The sequence below is a fragment of the Cibotium barometz genome, chromosome 26 (genome assembly GCF_041138505.1).
Source record: "Cibotium barometz isolate CiBa-2024 chromosome 26, ASM4113850v1, whole genome shotgun sequence".
Classification (NCBI taxonomy): Eukaryota; Viridiplantae; Streptophyta; class Polypodiopsida; order Cyatheales; family Cibotiaceae; genus Cibotium; species Cibotium barometz.
The window spans coordinates 11,348,468-11,370,289 of record NC_141071.1 but is presented as its reverse complement, the minus strand read 5'-3'; positions in this window follow the sequence as shown (position 1 = coordinate 11,370,289).

Sequence of the window (21,822 nt, the reverse complement as noted above, 5' to 3'; positions counted from 1 at the left end):
AAGAGGCTGTAAAAGAGATCTGCCAAACATCAAGGATATGTAAAAATGTTGAATGCTCTACAAAGGAGTTTTTTCTGGCCAGGATTAAAAAAGGATGTACTCAAGTATGTCACACAATGCTTAGTTTGTCAAAGAAACAATGCTGAAAGGGTAAAAATGCCAAGAAAATTTCACCCGCTGGATATTCCTCAGATGAAGCGGGAATATATTAGTATCGATTTCTTCACAAGTCTTCCTTTTGTTCAAGGGGGTTTTATTCTATCATGGTGGTGGTGGATAGATTGACAAAAGTAGCCCATTTAATTCGTGTCAAAAATACCTTTAGGGTAATCGACATTGCAAGGATATTCATCAAGGAGATATTTAAACTGCATGGGTTGCCACAAAAGATTGTCAATGATAGGGATACAAAGTTTACTTCTTGATTTTAGACCACTCTTTTTGAGGGGATTGGAACTTAGTTAAACTTCAACACAGCTTATCACCCAGAATCAAATGGTCAGACTGAAAGGGTAAATCAAGTCATTGAAGACATACTTAGGGCTTATTGCAATCGTGAGCCAAATCTATGGTTACATTACCTACCATTGGTAGAATTTGCTTATAACTTAGCCCATCATAGGAGATAGGTATGTCCCCTTTCAAGGATTTGTATGGCCAAGATTGTATAACACCATTAAATTTGTCTAATCCAATGAATAGAGTAGAGACCTCTAAACAATGTTGGATGACATGGATCAACAAATGAAAGCTGTCCAAAAGGAGATCAAGGCTACCCAAGATAGACAAAAGCATTATGCTAATGCCAGAAGAACTCAACGACTATTCAAAAAAGGAGATATGGTCTTCTTAAGGGTACGTCTGAAAAGAAGCTCTATATCTCTAGGAAAGTACAAAAAACTGAGCCCTCGCTATTGTGGACCTTATGTCATCGCCAAAAAAATAAATGACCAAGACTATGAACTATTGCTACCACCTCATCTAAAAGTCCATAATGTATTCCATGTAAGCCTTTTGAAAGCCTATGTATCTACTAGTCCTGACCATATCCTAGATGATGAGCAAATCATTATGCTATCCCAAAACATCTTGGAAATTCAACCCAATAGAATCCTTAGTTCTACAAAAGGGACTCTGAGAAATAGAGTCATAAGGGAACATCTAGCTCAGTGGAAAGACTTCCCAGCACAAGATGCTACATGGGAAGATGAGTCTAAGTTATATCAAGATTTTCCCTACCTACCTTCGAGATGAGGACATCTTAATTTATTTAAAAGAGGAAGGATGTAAAATTCTACTCAAAATTCAAGGTTTTTTTAAATAATAATAATAATATAATAAATTTTATTTTAAAGGAGGTGGTGGCCAACGCCGACCACCCCCCCCCCCAAAAAAAATTTCTCTCGTCGGTGCTTATGCAGCCCTACCCTCATCTAGTTCCATCGAGTTCTCTCTCTCTCGGGCCTTCAATATAAATTATTTATTTTTCTCTCCATTGACCTTTACTCGCTCTGACCCGGATGATATGATACATAGGCCTAGTTGTCATCTTCTTCCACTCACTTCTCCCCACCGGGCCAGCTTCGTTGGCACTCTCATTTTCTTGTTGTACTGGCTAGTGGATTTTTCTCCCATTGGATTTTTCTCCCATGCACTCCTATAAAGCCCCCCCCTCTCCCTTCATTCGAGGTCGGCACTAGTCATTGTGGTGTGTTCAACAATCAACCCCGTCACCACTCTTTTGCCTAGCCATCATCTCATAACTCATTTGTCCAACCACCCCTTCGTTGCTCATTTGCCATGCACCCCTTCTCCTTTTGTCTCAGTGTGATAGACCCCCTCTCCTCATAGGCAGCCACTCACCCCTCCCCCTTCCCTACAATGCACCCCCCCCAACTCCTCTCATCAGTTCACCCCCTCTCTAGCCACCCCCACATAACGTCCCTCTCCAACTCACTTGACTAGGGAATCCACACCCCTCCCCCTTCTCTACGATGCACCCCCCTCTCCCCTCCCTTCTAGTGACCCCCTCTCTAGGTTTAAGCGCTCGCACTCCTCTCCCTCACTCACCTTCCTATTTACCCTCTCATAATAATGGCACCTCACTCTCTCTCTCTCGAATCTAGCCAACCACTCCATTAATACCCTTTCTCTCACCTGCTTGCCAGCCGATCCCCTTGCCACATTTGGCAAAGAAAACCCCTCACTCCTACTCACACCCCTCGCTACTCACCACCCTCACCTTTTCTCCCTCATAGCCCTCCCCCACTCACTTGTCAACCGGCCCCCTTACTCTCTTTTCTTTTCTCATACGTAGCCCTTTACCACCCTTACCAAGTACACTCACCCCCTCTCTCTCTCTCGAACCTCGCCACCGCTCTTATACTCTCTTGCTAGCGAACCCCCTCACCACCCACATACTTCCTTCTCCCTCCAAAACTCTTGGTCTTAGTCTCTTTCTCCCTCTCTCTCAATCTCTAGTCTCACTCTCCCCCTCTTAGTCTTTTCTCCAACTACCTCCCCATCTCTTGTTTTTCTGCTACCATATCTCTCCCTCTCAGTCATTCAAGATTTTTCTCCATTTCTTCATTTTTCACTAGTATGATAAAGAAAATGACTACAACTTGATATTATGCCTAAAGCCTAGTGGTTAAACTGTTTGAGGGATCGGAAGTGGTACCTTAAGAAAATAGAGAAAGAATATCTCTCTCATGTGAGTATGGTTGTTGCATGATTGCTACGTGAAATGTGGATGCAAGATTTTGACAAGATTGGTAACATATTTTAAAGTTGTTGTAAATTTAAATCAAGGGACATATTCTCTTGTGAATAACCATTCCGAAGTGATCGGTTTGGGGCAACTGGGTATTCCCCCACCCAAGGCAACCAACTCTTAAGTATTACAACGGAGTTCGGTCAACTGCTTATGAAAGCAAGGTGTGGGTTCCTTCCAGAGTTGTAGACCTAAGCTTGATAGGTTTCATGTTTAGTGTAGGTAAGTGAGGGGACATTTCACCTTACTAATATGCGATAACTTATCGCCCCCACAACGGTTGCAATGCCTAGAGTGTATGTAACTCGGTGCGCTGAGGGATGTTTTTTTATTGTGTGTTGTAATCCACTTTTATTATTATATATGTATTGATTTTAAAATGATTTGTTGGCATTAAGGGATAAGGGAACCTGTGAAAGAAATTAAATCAAAGAATTATTTTATGTGATGCATCTATACCAACAAATGTGCTTAGTAATTAAAAACCTCATAGTTGACCATATCCTAAATCTAGAAAGTGGTGGGATAGGGTGGACCCAATTAGTTGGGTACTTTTCAAAGAAGAAAAATATAGTTAAATATTAAGTAATACTCCCAATACCATGAATGTTTTCGTATATCGGATAGTTAAGACTTGTCTCCTGATTAGGCAATCTTCATAAGAAATCTTGGGGTGTTACTTACTAGTGAGATCCTTGATTGTCTCCTAATTTTGTATATCGGATAGTCAAGAATTATCTCCTGATTAGGCAATCTTCATAAGAAATCTTGGGGTGTTACTTACTAGTGAGATCCCTCCCTACCCCACAAAATCTTCATAAGAAATCTTGGGGTGTTACTTACTAGTGAGATCCCTCCCTACCCCACGAAGTATGGAAGGGTAGGGAGGTATCTTACATCTCCTAGGTTTAGGAAAAAGGTAAGTAAGGCTAAATCGTTTGGAGCCTAGCCTCCACATATGGAAGGTAGATCCATATTAAGGATAGAGACATATGGACCATCTAGATTAATAAGAAGAACATCCAAAATAGTCATAGTATCTAGAATGTCATCCTAGGAAACTTGTGAATCTCGAATATGAGAAAAATGTAGGGGGGAGAGGATGAGCTTGAGTTCCTTGCAAAAAGAAGCGAATACACATACACAAGTGTAGACAAGTAAAGACGAGTAGACAAACCTAAAAGAGAGAGATGTATGGCTGAATTTTCTTGTATTCTCTTCTCTTCTCTACAACCATAACATAAAGAAATAAGATATATACTATAAGGGAAAGTACTCTCCTACTATAACATATAAAGGTCAGGCCATAGTGATAACTTGACTCTAAGGCAAAGTACTCTCGTACTACTAAAACATACAAAGGTCGATCCATAGTGAGAACTGGACTATATGAGCTAGCACAATAACTATGCCATAACTCTAATATACACTAAAGTGGTTGTCACATAGCTTGTAAACCTCCAGCGGTGGCATGTTGCCCATAATCTCACCAACCATGCTGGTGGCGTAAGGGTGGAAGCTATTATACAGGCGAGTGAGCATTGTCCAAAGCACTAGTTGAGCTTCAACGCTCCCCCTTGAACTCAACTCCACACATTACACTCCAAGTAAGCTCTTAAACTTGCGAAGCTTCTTTGTATACAATGCCTTTGTGAAGATATTAACCAATTGATCCATTGTGTTGACATATACCAAATCCACGTCACTTACTAGAACCCTCTTCCTCACAAAATAATAATATGCCTCAAAGTACTTTGTCCTAGCATGAAAGGCTAGGTTAATGGTGGTGGTGAGTTGTATGATGCTACTCATTTTGTCACAAAAAGCAACAATGGCTCTACCCATAGGTTCACCCATATCACCAAGTAACTTTTGAAACCAAGCTACCTCATAAGCTACCATAGAATGATAGACTGGGTTACTAGTTGTATAATGCTACTCATGTTGTCATAGTAAATGACAAAGGCCCTACCCACACAAGTTCATCCATAAAACCAAGTAGCATTTGAAACAGCACCTCTATGCTCTACCTCTATTCTCAAGAAGGTAGCTATTAGCTATTTCTTATTGTTCCAACTCATAGTATCACTACTCATAAGAGAAAACATAAAGCCACTAATCTTCCAACCCAATCAGCATAGAAAATTCTATAATCAATAGTAGAATTTATGTATTTAAGAATCCATCTACCTACATCTAAGAAAATTTAAGCCTCATAGAAAATTCTATAATCAATAGTAGAATTTATGTATTTAAGAATCCATCTACCTACATCTAAGTGTGGTTTCCTAGAAGTCCAATAACATAGCTTAAATTTCATCTAGTAATGGTTATGTAGATCAAGCTACCCACTATGCATTGACATAGGGGGGTTAGTCAAATTCCATCAAGTGATCTCACGAGCTTTGTAAGTACCGAGAAAATACCACAGTTCACCCAAATCTTTCATCTAAAACTTATTCTTTTTAAATGCATCTTGACATCATGTATGTTAGCATCACTACCACCTATGATAATCAAGTCATCCACATAAATGACTAACATCATGATCCCTCTATCTATCCTTTTCATGTAGAGTGAAAAATCTCTACATTAGATATCTGAAATCTAATGGTAAACAAGATACTCCCCGATCTTGTTTGACCATGCTCTTAGATGATTGCTTCAAGCCATACAAGACTTTTCGTAACCTACACACAAAATCTAGATGTGCATCACCCTCATAACTTGGTGGTGGATATGCCATGTAAACTTCTTCTTTCAAATCACCATGCAAGAATGTATTCTTTACATCCATATGATTTAAAGAACAACCCTTCACTACAACCATAGCAATGACTGCTCTCATGATTGTCATTCTTGCAACCAAGGTTGTTAATCCTTGCTTGATACCTCTTACCTACAATTTATAGAGACAAATTTAGAGGAAAGCGCTTCCACCCCACTAGAAGCCCACCCTTGGCTTAGGACCTTCTTTAGGGACTCGGTTCAGCATGGTACAAGACCTAAGACTCTCAAGTAGTGAGACTTCCTCTTATCTTAGATCAATAGAAGTACTATGAGACCTAGGGAGATAAAACTTGCTCAAACAAACGCAAGACTAGCCACTAGCCTCATTGACTACATGACCAATTACTTCAGAGGTTCATCTTGAGCCTCTAGAAATACCCATGTAGCATATCAAACTAGTGATGAAGAAGTTGAGGTCAACTCTAAGGCCACACATTATGTAGCCTGGTCATATACAAACCCCATGCAGATCCATATCCACACAAAACCTATCATGATCGGTAACCTAGTGCATGTTGAACTAAACCCTACATAATCATATTACCAAGGGAGGTGAAAGAAGTAGAGGCCTTGATTCAAGCTACTAGAGCAAAAGAGGAAGAAATTATACGTCGATCCTAGTAGAGATTAGTTACCCAAACTGCACCAGCTCAATAGGCTACCCAAACCAAACATCTATTCTATGTTCTTGATAGCCTACTAAAACTGAACATCTATTGTTCTTGATAGTCTAGAGGGTACTAGACACAAGGCATAATATTCTTATAGGCATAATATTCTCATATACACTAGAGATGGGGATTCGACATCTGCACCTGACAACTAGTGTTTGTGGATAACTAATACACGATGAATCCTATTGGGATTCATCTCTTCGATGAGAGCTAGATTGATAGTAAGCAATTGGATATGTGTAGCATGATCTACTAGGTAAGAGATAGTAAACTTGAGCACATGTTATGGACAGATGTAGATATGAAGGGATTCACTTAGTCTTGTCTCCTTATGCATTCACAAGGATGTGAATTGCAGACTGGGAATTGGCAATTTGATATGGCTCGTGAAGCCCTGCTGAGCCTGGCTATAGGACTCACCTATGCTATCAGTTGGGATGAAATTAAGCAAGCTAACTCTGTGACCATGGACGAGGAAGAGCATCTTTGGATGGTCATGGGATTGTATTCATGCTCTGGTGGAGCAAGAGAGGATGAGACATGGAATCACCATACCCTCTCGATATTGTAAGATTCCTCCTTAGCTTGAATAATGAATAAGCCTTTACCTCAATACCTTGTAATCATTCCCTGTTTCTGAATACAAGAAAATATTATTTTTCCTTGTTTTGTCTAGTGAGATAAAAATTTCTAGAGAGTGGTAAATCAATATTGAGATATTTTTGGATATATAAATTTTACAAATATCAAAAATATATTTTTCTGAAATAGAAAATCAAAATAAATTTTTCAAGGTGCAATTGGAATTAATTAAAAATGATTCAAAAGATCTTAGCCTAAGGGTCAAGATTTTCTGAAAATTTTAGAGTATGGTCCAATTAAGGTTCCTATGGACCAATAATATTAATCCAAGTGTTGGGATGAGATAAATCCAATGAATAAAAGAAAATACCCAAAAATGAGTAAATGCCCACATAAGATGAAGAGTTGACTAAGTATAGGATTTATTAGTTAAAATTTATAAAATATTACTAAAAAAATGAGATATTTTAGAGTAATCATACCATTTTAACACCTTGGTAAGAAAGGGGGAGTCTTCAAGGAGGCACCTATTTCACATGTGTGGAGGAGCTTTAAATTCAAAAATAATAAGATATTTTTATCTCTCCTCGCTCTTGGATAAAACCAAATAAAAAAGAAAACCAAACTGGTCCAAATCTCCTCTCTCCTCTCCTGGATAAAACTGGTCCAAATCTCCTCTCTCCTCTCTCCTCCTGGATAAAACCAAATAAAAAAGGGAGCCAAGCTGGTCCAAATCTTCTCCAAATTCAACCAAACTGAAGCTGGAAAATTCTAGAACTTAGTTGGACTTAGTTAGTGGCCTCCCTCACCTATAAATAGATCCTCATTCTTTTGTATTCTCATCTGTGAACTAGACCATGCCAGTACTACTCTAAAATAAGCATATTTTCTATTATCCTCTAAAAATCCTCTACAAATTAGAGAGATTAGAGCTTCTCTCTCTCTTCAACCTTCCTTGGAGTCTTCATCAACATACTAAACCAATTGATTGGTTGGGGGGCTCTCCTTAGACTAAAGAATCAAGCAAAATAAGAGGTAAAGTGTGACTTTATGGTATTTCTCTTATTCTCTAAATGTTTTTCACTTCTCAATCTCTCCCAAGCTTGGGAAGTATTCAATTGAATGATTCTTTAATGTAAATAAACCTCTCTAATGAATTTTAGTGATAAATCACATAAAGTTTTATTTATGCTTAATTAAAATATTTTTTAAGCATATCTCTCTCTCCCCCAAAGAATGGTCATTCCTATGACCAATTCTAAATTCAAATGATGCTTCTCATGGAGTAATTCTTAATTTTAAAAGTAAACTCTATGCTTGTCAAAATTAGAGGCCAAAGAAGTGGCTTTTTAATGCTTTTATATTACTTAAATTATGATAAACTTAGGAATCAAGTCCATAATTGGATATTGATCCAAATGATAGCTATTCTATCATATTGCATTACTAAACCTTATGCTTTTCAAAATTATTGAGAATTATCAATAATAGTAGCAGAGCTATGACAAAAAATTTAAAAAATTAACACATAAATCATTTTCATACATAATATGAAAAGAGGACTTCCTACCATATTCTAGGATTAGTCATCCTAGGTTAATTGAATAATTCTCATCATAACCATGGAAAAATTAATTTTTAATGTTTATGCATAAATAGTTAATTAAGAAAAAGAGAAATTTCTAGTGATTCATTTTTTATGATAAAAGTGAAATTCCCATGACAATGGAAGTCCATGTATTCCAATGGAGAAAGAGAAAAATTGGAATACCAAAATAATGGATATTTATTAAAGAAGAATTTTTCCTTTGACTCCATGTTGAAACCCAAGAAGATGCATTTCTAGTTTTTAGCATCCAATTTGGTCCTTTGGGCATCTAGAATATGTACTTTAACATCTACACCCAAAAACTTTCAAGTATGCATCTAAAGGTTCTTTGGGGCTTTGAACTCCATTTCTTACTTGATTAGGTTGTTGAATGGAAGTAGCTTTGCCCCTAGGATTAACTTGAGGGTTCTTGGAAAAGTTTGGGGGAGGCAATTTTGAAAGGTTAAGAGCCTTGGGTGGATGAGGGCATTCATCATTTCACGGCAATTTTGAAAGGTTAAGAGCCTTGGGTGGATGAGGGCATTCATCATTTCACGGCAATTTTTAAAGGTTAAGAGCCTTGGGTGGATGAGGGCATTCATCATGGCGATGACCTGGTTGATGGCAATTGTAGCATACTCCATTCGCCATGCTAGGTCATTCTATCAGGTCTCCGGGCAAGGCAAGATTAGCCATGAGTTTTGACCATTGATCGAACGGTTAAAGGATAAACCAGAAGGTCTCCTTGAATTGGGTGATTCAAGGTAAGGTCTCTTTCTAAAGTTGTTTCTATTTTTATCCTTTAGTTCTTATTCTAAAGGTTTGGCTCGAAAAAATTTATCTTGAAGGCTAGTCGGCCGCATATGGATTCTAGCCGATTGTTGAGGGGAAAGTTTAGACCTTGCACAAATCGACTAATGGATTGAGACAAGGTCATAGTTGGAGCATACTTCTTGAGTTTAACAAATTGGGAGTACTAGGCATCCACTGATGAATTCTTTTGGGTCAAGCTGTAGAACTCATTCATCTTTAGGGTTTCAAAGTCTAAGGGAAATTACCTTTCCTTAACATCTCCCTCGATTTGTTCCTAGATAGTGCTTTTTTGGACATCCTTTTCCCTACACCACTCTTTCCACCATAGCTTAGCATCCCCAGTTAGTCAAAAATGCGCCAACATAGATTGGTTGGCTTCATTAGTACCAATAAGAGAGAAATAGTTGGTCATGGACTCTATCCATGCCTCGACATCTTTAGCCAAATCTTTTCCTTCTCCTGAGAAGGAAGAGGGTTGCATTTGCCTAAGCAGGAATTTCCTTTCAGCTTCGTCATCCTATTGGCGGCGTGAAAAGAGAGAACACGCTTTAATGCCAATTTAAGGAACCCCAAAGAGGTGAAAAAGATAATATTCACTTTTTATTAGATTTTGTGAATAAGGATAAATGTTGATTTACAATACTTTCTTGAAGATTGTATATCCCTAATAGAAATAAATTTTAATAAGAATAACACTTTTATAATTAAAAAAATCCATTATGCATCTTTCGACAAACTTGGGAGGTTGTTTATTAAGATCCAAGGCATAGATTTTTGGGGAATCAGTGATGATCCGTGAGAGTCCTAGGTGAAATCTACCACAACAATAAACTCTACTCTTAGGGATGAATTGAGTGATCAGATCGTAGATATGTTGGGATATGTAAGGAGGCTCCCCATTTGCAACAACAATTTGATCAAGGAAAAGAGTCCCATAGAATACAAAGTATTTTAGTACTCTAAGCTTCTCTAAAATCTGAAGGATGCCATTAGGGCCAAAAACGTCTCAAAATGGGCTATGTAAGGAATTTTGCTAACTTGCTAATTAGTAGAATGTTGACAATCAAAACGGCTCCAAATTTGGCCGTTTTGGATATTTAAAGCGTATCTATGTGATTGAACACGTATCTAAGTACATATTTTAAAATCTAAAAAAATATATCGTTTTCATGCTACTCTTTAATGGCTCGTCTCGAAATTTGTCCTCTTTTAGTAACTTTGCGGCAAATACTTATTTCTCTTACTTTTGAATGACCATTCCCTCCGAACGCGCTCTCATCCATTCTCCAAAAAATTTCACTCCTCTGCTTCTCTAAGAATTTCACAAGCTACATCTCATTCTCATTCTTCTGCGTCTCTCATGTTCTAATAGCTCTACTAATATTTTTAGCTCTATTAGTAATGAGTGATACATCTAATCGTAAGTTTCATTTGAATATCAAGCTCAACCAAGAGTATGCAACTACACGGAGTGTCTACCAAAGACCCCTTTCATGTGCGAATGAAGCTCAACATCTTCGCAACGAAGGAAAGAAGCATATTAACCTATGGACAGATGGAAGTCTATATCCATCGGATCCCAGAACAGGACGGTATCCTTCTTTTCACACACCACATGATTTGATTAGATTTGTTGGTGATGGGGTGGATGGCTTACTTGGTTATAGTTCAAGACTATCTCAATCACATGCAGAATATATTACATATCTTCAAAATACTTTATCTTTGAATGCAACAAAAATTATAGAACTTGAAAACAAAATAGTGTCTTTGAAACAAGAAAATGATCAACTGAAAACCTTAAAAGAAACTCCAATAGGGTTAAGAGCACGAGTAAAACGAATGCGGGATGTAGTTAACTTGACAGAGAGATCTGGACAAAGGAAAAAAAGGTTAAAACTTGTAAGAGATCATGTTACTACCCTTCTAGGATTTGACATGTCTAATGCTCAGGAAAGGGTAAGATTTTTGAATGAGCTTATGAATAGGTCGGATATCTTGAAACTTTTGAAACTTCCTGAAAATCAAACTAAAAAAAAACTAGTCTTTCAACATCTACTAAAAGATATGGACTTATTGGTCCAGCCTTCCCAAATGCAAGAAGTTTGTGACACAGTGGGAGTAAGTAGAAAGGGATACAGAGCCATCTCTAAAACCTGGTTCAGGGTCCTTAAGTATTACAAAATCAAAGCTTTTGGGTTGCCTAGACCTCACAATGTTGGAAAATATAGAACTCTGTTAAATGAGGAAATTTCCAAACATTTCGGAGAGTATTTCTATATTAAGGGAACAATGCCATATGAGAGACAAAAAAAAAATCATCTTTTGATACAACGTTTATAATAATATTTGGATGAACATTAGAAAAGTCCAATCTTTCATGGTGAGATATTACAACATTCGAGAAATAGATTGTGAAGGAAAACTTGTATTTGTTATAAAATTAGATGAAGCTCAAATCCAAAAATGTCAAAAAATGGAAAGAATATCTATATCCCTAATGAATAAAGCATTGGACTATAGTCAAGGTAAGCTTGATTCTCCATACCACAAAACTCAATAAAAAATGGAGCTATGGTGGATTGGATCAGCTCATGTGCCAGTAGAGAGTCATGAAACATTAAAGTGGCTCTTCTCACATAGAGACATTCCTTCAGTTATTCAGAGCCAAAATGCAGGTGAACACCTTCATGTAGACGACATAGGTGATTTCATTGTGGAATGGCATTTGAGTGCCGACCTCAAGGCGTTGAAGTGTATGTTTGGTGTATGTGGAGGAGCAAATACCAAATATCCATGTCTTTATTGCATGGCAAGCACAGGGACAAGAGAATGGCTTATAAAAAATGAGATTGGAAAACCACCATCCAGAAATAATGTGAATGTTGTCGATTATCCAACTTCTGTTAAAATTTGGGATCCAATTCTACCAATACATTTAAAAAATGTGCATATATGTACATTGCATGCAGAGATAAGAATCTTGGACAAATTGCTCCGACTTCATCTGGACTATGCATATTCTATTAAGCCGACTAAACTTGCAGATGAGTGCATAGAAAAATGCGAAGCCTTGCTCTCTCAAATGGGTTTCCATGGTGGCGAAGTGCATCTTAAAAAAGATCCTGTTCTTTCTAGAGGTACAGGTGATGTTCTGCAAGATGTTTCAATGGGAGGAGCAAAAGCAAGAAGAATTTTTGAGCAACCATGACACCAAACAAGTCAATGCAATGTGGAACTGCTGGAAACATCTATGTGTCATCACCACAAATGTCAAAAGTAGACCAGATGTAGCCAAAAAACGTATGGAAGTTTGGAAAAAACTCGATAATTTTTTCAAAGTCCTAAGACAACAAGTTGGTTCAAATACTTATGCAGATGATTTCAAAAAAGCAATAAAGTTTTTAATAAAAGCTATCATAGATGCCTGGGGAGAAAAAGACATAACTTATTACTTGGTGAGTGTTCAAACTTATCAAAACAGTTAAAATTAAAGTGTAATTTCTTAAATTTACTAACAAAGAATTATCTTTGTAGCATATTCTTTACTTGCATGGACCATATTTTGCCACAGAAGGACCGCAACGGATTCGGGGTACTAGCAGCGGAAGTAGCACTTCTAGCGCGAGGCAGGGTCCCACACTCGGGGCCTCGTCCACGGATATCCGGACAAAAGACTAATCCGTCGGTTTTTCCAAAACCGAACCCGGAAAAACTTCCCTTATCCGGAAAGCACGGGCAATTCCTCCAGGATAACTTTTTACTCTAACGTAGTCAAGACCATTAGTGATCAAACTGATCCGACTGCACCTATAAAGATACTCGGTCAGATCAGGGAAGAAACTTGCACTTGGATCATTGGGATCAACGCTTTTTTCCCCATCAAGAGGCACAGCGTTGATTCCTATCCATAGAACAATTACTATCCGAGACTTACTTCATCTATCGTAATAACAGAAATTGAGTCTCGATTTACGGATCCATCAGTCCAGCCTAACCCCATCCAGTCCCATGGGTTAGCCAACCGCCCAACCACTGTAATGATGGGATCCAATTAAGAATTTGGTTAGGTTTTGTCCCGGGTACCAAGGAAAAGAGTTCCAAGGCCCCCTAACCGGAAGTTCATGCAAACATAAAACTAGTCACACCACTTACACACCCAATATGAAATTGCCTTTTTCTTAGCATCAGCTAACTTTAAAACAATCCTTTAATGAAACCATTATATCACTGATGACAATCCTCAGTCTCTGGTTGAATCCTTATTTCCAGTCATTCATTCATCGGTATACTTATGACATCATTGGTAACCAGAACGCTCACCACCTGTTCACTCAGGGGCCTTTTCCATAGTTCCTAGCTCATAGTAACCGGCAATATATTCATATAATAGAATGGAACCTCCATGGAAGATCAGCAAGATCAACCCACAGATCCATATAAAAGAGCCATGGACTCATCCGTTGAGGACCAGCAAGGTCAATCAACCAGATCCATGCCCGGTTTCAGAAAACAACTCTTACTCCTTGTTCCAATATCTTCCACGACGCACGTGTGGGTATCTTCGGCGACCCAGAGCCCGAGCACCGTATGGTCAGCACCCTCTAGGGTCCTTCGGTCGCAGGTGACCTAGCGCTTCACTCATAGGCCGCTTCCTTGGTCCCTGATCCACTGTACCGGAAGCTCACCATTTAAATCGAACCAAGACTGGTCAAGACCTCGGCCGACCTTGCTACGCGAGACGTCCTCCATTGACTCTCCATCAGCAGTTGCAACTTTATCAGTTAGGTCTCCTTCACCTTAATCCACAAGATGGTCAAAATGCTTCCCCAGCATTCTTGACATAAAACATTCATTTACAAACAGTTCACAAAATACAGTTTCTATAACGAACTCTCGTCTTTCCACATTATCCACTCTCGGACCACATTACTTATTCCCTATTCCATTCAATGTGTACTCATTCTCATCCATTCACTCATATAGACTACACATTATTTCACATACACATTCACATTCATTATTCTACATACATATCCATGTTCGTACGTCCACATCATACATCCAATTTCACATTCATACATACGCATCTACATGCATACATCTATTTTCACATCCTCATTCATACATCCACATTATACATACATCCAATTTCACATTCATACATACGCATCTACATGCATACATCTATTTTCACATCCTCATTCATACATCCACATTCACATACATACATCTACATCCGAATCTACATCCATACATCCACATCCACATCTTCATTCACATTCACATCCATACATCCACATCTACATACATACATCCATTTTCACATCCTCATTCATACATCCACATCCACATACATACATATATCCGTATCTACATCCATATATCCACATACATACATACATTCATACTACACATTCATTCTACACATCTACATCCATACATCCATACTACACACCCATACTACACATCTACATCCATACATACATCCATACTACACATCTACATCCATACATCCATACTACATCCATTCTCACCCTAACACATCCCATATACATCTTATCCCATCAGATACACTCTCTACCTCGTCCCATACACATCTTAACACATCCTAACTCATCTTAACACATTCTATCACATCTCATACACATCTTTTCACATCTCATACACCTCTTATCACATCCTATCACTTCCCATACGCATCTTATCACATCTTATCACATCTCATACACCTCTTCTCACATCCTATCACTTCCCATACGCATCTTATCACATCTTAACTCATCTTATCACATCATAACTCTTCTCATATACGTCTTATCACATCTCATACATCTCTTATCGCATCCTATCCCTTCCCATATCTATTTATAGAATATAAAGGAATTCTTATATTTGATATAAAATTTCTTTACGCATCTAATTATGCATAAATTCCATTTAAGGATACTAACACTTTCGAAATAAAAGTCAATATTTTATGCATCTTCCTATGCATAAATTCATTTTAAATGAGAATGACACTTTGAATTAAAATTCAATCGAGGACTTCCTAACATATTCTAGGATTAATCATCCTAGGTTAATTAAATAATTCTCATCATAACCATGGAAAAATTGATTTTTATGTTTATACATAGATAGTTAATTAGAAAAAAGAGAAAATTCTAGTAATTCATTTTTATGATAAAAGAGAAATTCCCATAACAATAGAAATCCATGTATTCCAATGAGTAAAGAGAAAAATTTGGAATACCAAATAATGGATATTTTATTTAAAAATTAAAGAAGAAATTTAGTTAAATTTATCTTTTTGCATAGATAAATTTAAATGATGAAAGAGAAATTTTAACCATAATTGAAATTCAACCATTTAAATGAGAAAAATGTAATTTCTAGTGTAAAGGAATTAATGGAGATTTTTATTTACTTTTTAAGAGAAAGTTTAGGTAAATTCATCTTTTTGCATAGATAAATTTAAATGATGAAAGAGGAATTCCCACCATAATTGGAATTCAATCATTTAAATGAGAAAAGTGGAATTTCTAGTGCAAAGGAATTAATGGAGAATTTTATTTAATTTTTAAGAGAAAATTTAGTTAAATTTATCTTTTTGCATAGATAAATTTAAATGATGAAAGGGGAATTTCCACCATATTGGAATTCAATCATTTGAATGAGAAAAGTGAAATTTCTAGTTTAACGGAATTAGTGGATATTTTATGTAATTTTTAAGAGAATTTTAGACAGATTTAATTTATGGTAAAAGAGGAGTTCCCATGATAATTGGATTGCACTCATTAAATGAGAAAAAGAGGGATTTTAAGTTTATTCAAAAACATTAGGTATTGATATTTAGTAAAAAGAATAATTTTTATGATATTTAAGAAAAGATGGATTTGAATTAATTTTAAGGGTCAAAAGATGAATTTCCACCATAATTCTACCTAATGAATTAAGGTCGAGAAATTATGTGGCAGAAAGAATATCTTGGATATTTTAATTGGTAAAATCACTAAATTGATATTTACCCAAAACTAGATGTTTATCTGAAGGGAATTCTTATTAGAACTAACCCGAATGAATTTGGTTAGACTACGAGAGGGACGGATAGCAAACCTACTTGTCCATCTCTCAATCTAAATCAAGCAAAAACTTCATGACCAATTCCAGTCTCTAAACACAAAGTTTAGACTACCGGAACTAAAGTAGTTTTTTCTTTGACCGCACGCACCAATAATCTAGTTGGACAAACAAACAAAATGATGGGTAGATTACCCTCATAAGAGATCAAGGATCCTCATTATTAAACCGGGAACTATGGAGAAAAGGGTTTTGTGGAACCAATCTCAAACTGGGAATTTTACTTGCATTGGAATCTCTGTTTTTCATTCAAATGACTATTTTATGCCAGAATGCTAGAGGAAGCATTTGGCATATGTTTTACTAAGAGGAGGTTCGTTGGAACAGCTGGCGGGGGAGTCGTCAAGGGACATCGCTTGCGGCAAAGCCTACCGAGGTCTTGACCAGCCTCGGTACGGTTAAAATGGTGCACTTCCGGTATGATGGGCGAGGACCGACGAAGCGGTCCCTGAGTGAAGTGCTAGGACACCTAAGGAGGATCCTAGAGAGTTTCAACCAGGCGATGCATGGGCTCGCAGTTGCTAGGACACCCATGCGTACGTCAAGAAAGATTTCGGATGGACTAAAAGGAAAGATTTTTGGGAACCAAATTTTGATACTGGATCTCGCTGGTTGGTCAACTGGTCTTCAACGGAGAGTCCAGAGGACACATTTTGTAATACAATGGCCCAAAATTTTAGAAAATGATGATCAGAAATATTATAATTTCTATTGAAGGATTGTTTTAAAGCCAATCGAATCTGTTATAAATGGCAATTTCATATTGGGTGTGTACGTGGTATGCGTACCTTAATTTTTGCATGAATCACTCGCTAGGGGGCATGGGAACTCTTTTCCTCGATACCCGGGCAAAAACACAATCAAATCTTTATAAAGAAATCCCACCAATACAGTGGTCGGGTGGTTGGCTAACCTATGGGCCTAGGCTGGATTGGAGGATTCCTGTGAAACAACTAGATACGATTAGTTACGTTAACTAAATTAAATACTGAGAAGACCTTGTTCTGTGGGAGGGGATTAGTGGTGGCTGTGCCTCGTAAATGAGAAAAAAAGTAGTGATTCCATGGACCAAGTGCAAGTCTCTTCTTGATCTAACCATGTGACTTCAAGTTTGGTCAGATCAATTTAACTAGTTAAGACTTTGACTCGTTAGAATAATTTCCCGTTAGAAGATTTTCCCATGCTGGAATTGCCCGTGCCTTCCGAGCGAGGGGAGTTTTTTCGGGCTAGCCTCTCGTTTCAGACATCCGCGGGCGAGGCCCGGAGTGTGGATCCCTGCCCGCGCGGGAGGCCGACGCCGCTTCCGCCCCACCGCCGGCAGGGTACCACGGAGGGGGCAGTGGGATCTCATAATATTAGAGGATGTGAATGGATGAATGTAAAAGGTAGTCAATGGTCAAAACATACGCACATGGAAAGTGCAAGGGTGCACAAGGCATGCAGGCATTTATGAACACATGGACGGCACAATGGTGCATGGACCATCTGAATGAGAGTTATAATAAATGGATGTAACAAAATAATTCTCTTAATGCAAAAACATGAGTATGTGATTGTCCCTAATTCATATCTTCATTATTGTCAACAGTATGCAAGTATGTCTTCTTCCATCTTTCATCCACCATAGCTCTTACCTTTTTTGGTTATGCACTCATACACTCTTCAAATCCACTTCTATTAACATGGAATCAGAGCCTAGGCACCTCATTTTCACTCCTAACACTAAGCATTAGCAAGTATAAACACTACCATTAGTGCTAATAATCATAATTATTAGCAACCTTATCCTCTTTCTTCACTGAAAACAAATAGTCAATTGAAAGCTTGGCATTGCCAAACCATCACACCATTTCTCATGATCTCCTACAAGGACCTTCAACACTCTAGGGTGCAAGCATGACTCGAAGGAATTGAAGAAAATCATCTGCACCAGCTGCGCGAAATTGCCGATTAAAGGCAAACCTTCAAATTTGGGGGAAAAATGAAATTACTCCTCTCCGCGAGACAAATCAACTCAAAAGCAGCCATACGTAGGGGTTTTTGGATGTTGTAAATCCATTGGAAGTGTCAGAAATGTCAATAAAGCACCGTATGAGGAGATCTAGGCCTATATCTTCCATTTAATTAAGGTTTTGTTATGATCACTAATCCTTGATTAAAGTTTATTAATCCCAAGTTCATTAGCTTAACATAATCTTCATTCATTGCCATTTCACTCTCTCAAGTTATTTGGCTTAAATGGGAGTACAACTACCTCAATTGATCACTTAAGTTACGTATATTTTTTCCTTGAGATTAGTGAGTGATTAGTGATCTCAATCTTGTTTAGAACCCAAATTTGAGTTAAAAGGACTAGACACTGATGAGATACAGTTAAAATCTCAATAAGACCTTCCTCATTGAACCATGGCCACTTAAACCTTAGTGGATAAATTCAGTGTGGTGAAGGATTTCATACATGGCAAAGGTCATGTATCTACTCATGCAAAAGGAGCTTTGGGGGATAGTAAATGGAGATGAGCTTGAGGAAGGGAGTGATGATGAAGTCAAAGCATGGATAAAAAAGGATAGAAAAGCCATGGCCATCATTGGATTAAGTCTTGGGGATAATATTATTCACCACATCAACAAAGAGCATGCCAAAGAAGCTTGGGATGAGCTAGAGAAGGTATTTGGAGCTAGGGTATAAAATTCAAAAATAAATCTAAAAATATAGTTCTATGGGCTTGATATGGAGTTCAAAGACTCATTTGTGGAGGATTTAGGTAAGATGAAGTGCATTATGATGCAACTTGCAAGTATCAAGGCACCCGAATGAGAAAGATGCAATTACGGTCTTAATCAAGAGAGCATGCCTCAAGAGTTTTCTTCAATGGTACTAATCTTCCGAATCTTACTCTTGAAAGTATTGAATCCTCTTTGTTTGAAGAATCTAATAAACTAAAAGGTACACAACAAAGCTTAACAAACAACAGGGAGACTACATTCTTTAACAAATCCAATATCAAATGTAACCATTGTGGAAGAATGGGACATGTAATGGCCCAATGTCATCATCAAAACAAGCCCAAACTTTTATGTGATGCATGTGGCAAGGTAGGCCAGCTTGAGAAGAATTGCTGGTCAAAGGAGAAGCAATAAAGCAACTTGATGGTCAAACAAGAGTAGAACCCTCAATCCCTCAAGCCAAAGGAGAGCTTACAAGCTCCATGTAATCTAATTTTCTTACTTTGTTTACGAATTTTAATGAAAAATCTATGGTTTTCTTGATTTTTATGTTTTGAATTAAATTCAAATGCTATGCCTTTGATGAAAAGGCCACCCCCTTCTCTTCTTGACATTCCAACCTTTCTTAATCCTAGAAAGATTAACTAAGTGATTAATTAAACTCTTCTTATTGTTTACTCTCTTGAATTTAGAAAATTGTGTAGATTCGAGTTCTATAATTCTAAATTGGGCTAATTAAGTTAAGTGAAGAAAGATAAAAATGAGAAATGGTCAGCCCCATACAAAGGAGGTTATGGCAAAATTTTTCAGAATTTTGTGAAAAAGAAAGAATGTTTTTATGTTATTCCAAAGAGAGTAATTCCCACCATTTTTGCATAAGAAATATTCTAATTACTCCATGTACATATTCACCTATGAATATGCATGGATATTAAATTTGATTTCTATGCATAGAAAGATGCATAAAGAAAATTTTTTTATTATAAAAGTGTTATTCCTATTAAAATTGATTTCTATAAATAGAAAGATGCATAAAGGAAATTTTTTTATTATAAAAGTGTTATTCTTATTAAAATTAATTTCTATGCATAGAAAGATGCATAAAGTTTTTTTTAATAAAAGCGTTATTCCATTTAAAGTTGATTTTTATGCATAAATAGATGCATAAAGAATTTTTATATCAAAATTAGAATTCTCTTAAATTCTATGTTTAAATTATATGAGTATTTGATAAATGAATATTTAAATACTCTAAGAGAGAAATTTCTATCGTTTTATATTCACATGGATTGTAAAAAGAAAATTCAAGAAATCTATCGAGATCAAAATATTCAGATAAATGATTAATTTATTCCTCATCGAAATTCGTAATTAATTTAGAAATCAGTTAAGTGAATATTCAAAGAAAGAAATTCAGTAAAATAGTAACTGAATTATCAAACCTTTTCGAGAAAGATAGTTCAGGAAAAATCTTATCTGACTCGAACCTTAAATCAGACTATGACCAAGACCAAACTCTTTCGTCAGTTTCGAGGAAAGAAGGTGTGATTAGTTTAGAAAAATATACTCAAAACTCTCGCCAAATCTGAAACTAAGTTTGAGACCCTTCGAATTGATATGTGGATCAAGGTTATAGAATTCGAGGAATTCTGGTATGAAATTCAAAATTCCGATCAAGAAGTTTTGGGGATACTGATTCAAGAAATACTTGTATTCAAAAGAAAATCAAACTGAAAACTTGCATAGAAACCCTATTTTCTTAAAGAACTGTCTTATGCTAGAATACTAGAGGGAGCATTTGGTATATGTTTTTCTAAGGGAAGTTTGCTTGCAACAGCTAGCGGGGAGTGTTCAAAGGACGGCTGACACAACAAAGCCTGTCGAGGTCTTGACCAGCCTCGGTATGGTTGAAAAATGGTACACTTCTGGTACGATGGATGAGGGCTGACGAAGTGGTCCCTGAGTGAAGTGCCAAGACACCTAAGGAGGATCCTGGAGGGTTCTAACCAAGAGATGCACGGGCTCGCAGTGCCTATGACACCCATGCGTATGTCGTGGAAGATATGCATGATGGACGAAATGCTTATTGTAATCTGTTTACTGGATCTCGTTGTTGTTGCTGACCAGTTGGTATCAGCGGAGAGTCCAGAGTGATACTGTTTTTTGAGAAATAAGGGACTAGATGAAATTTTTAGTTATGACATCTGTAATTAATAACTGTTTGTCAATGGATTATTTTATATGTTAAAGTTTTAAAGAGGAGTGTGTGCGTATCTGTATTCGAAAGCAAAAGTTAAGAAAGGCATTAAATTATAGGTGGGTGAGTTATTGTCTGGTTCTACCGATTCCAGTGGTTGGGTGGTGGCTAACCCATGGGCCAGATGGGGTTTGGCTGGAATCAGTGGAGTTTTAATAATTAAATTGAAATAATAGGAATACGCTTAGATTCAAGTAGTTAAATAAAAACCTGAAGAATTTCTCGAATGAGTATATCAACAGCTGTGCCTGATTTTGGTTAGGAAAAAAGCATTGATTTCTTTAAATTAAGTCAGTGATAGTTTTTCTTCTATATTTAGTTCAATCAGGTGAAGGATAGTTTAGTCTCTTGACCCCATTAGAAAATTCGTTAAAAAAATCAAAAAGGTGGGATCGTCCCCGTTTTTCGAGCAAAGAAAATTTTCCCGGTTTCAGTTTCGGAATGAACACTAGATTAGTCTCGTGTCCGGACATTC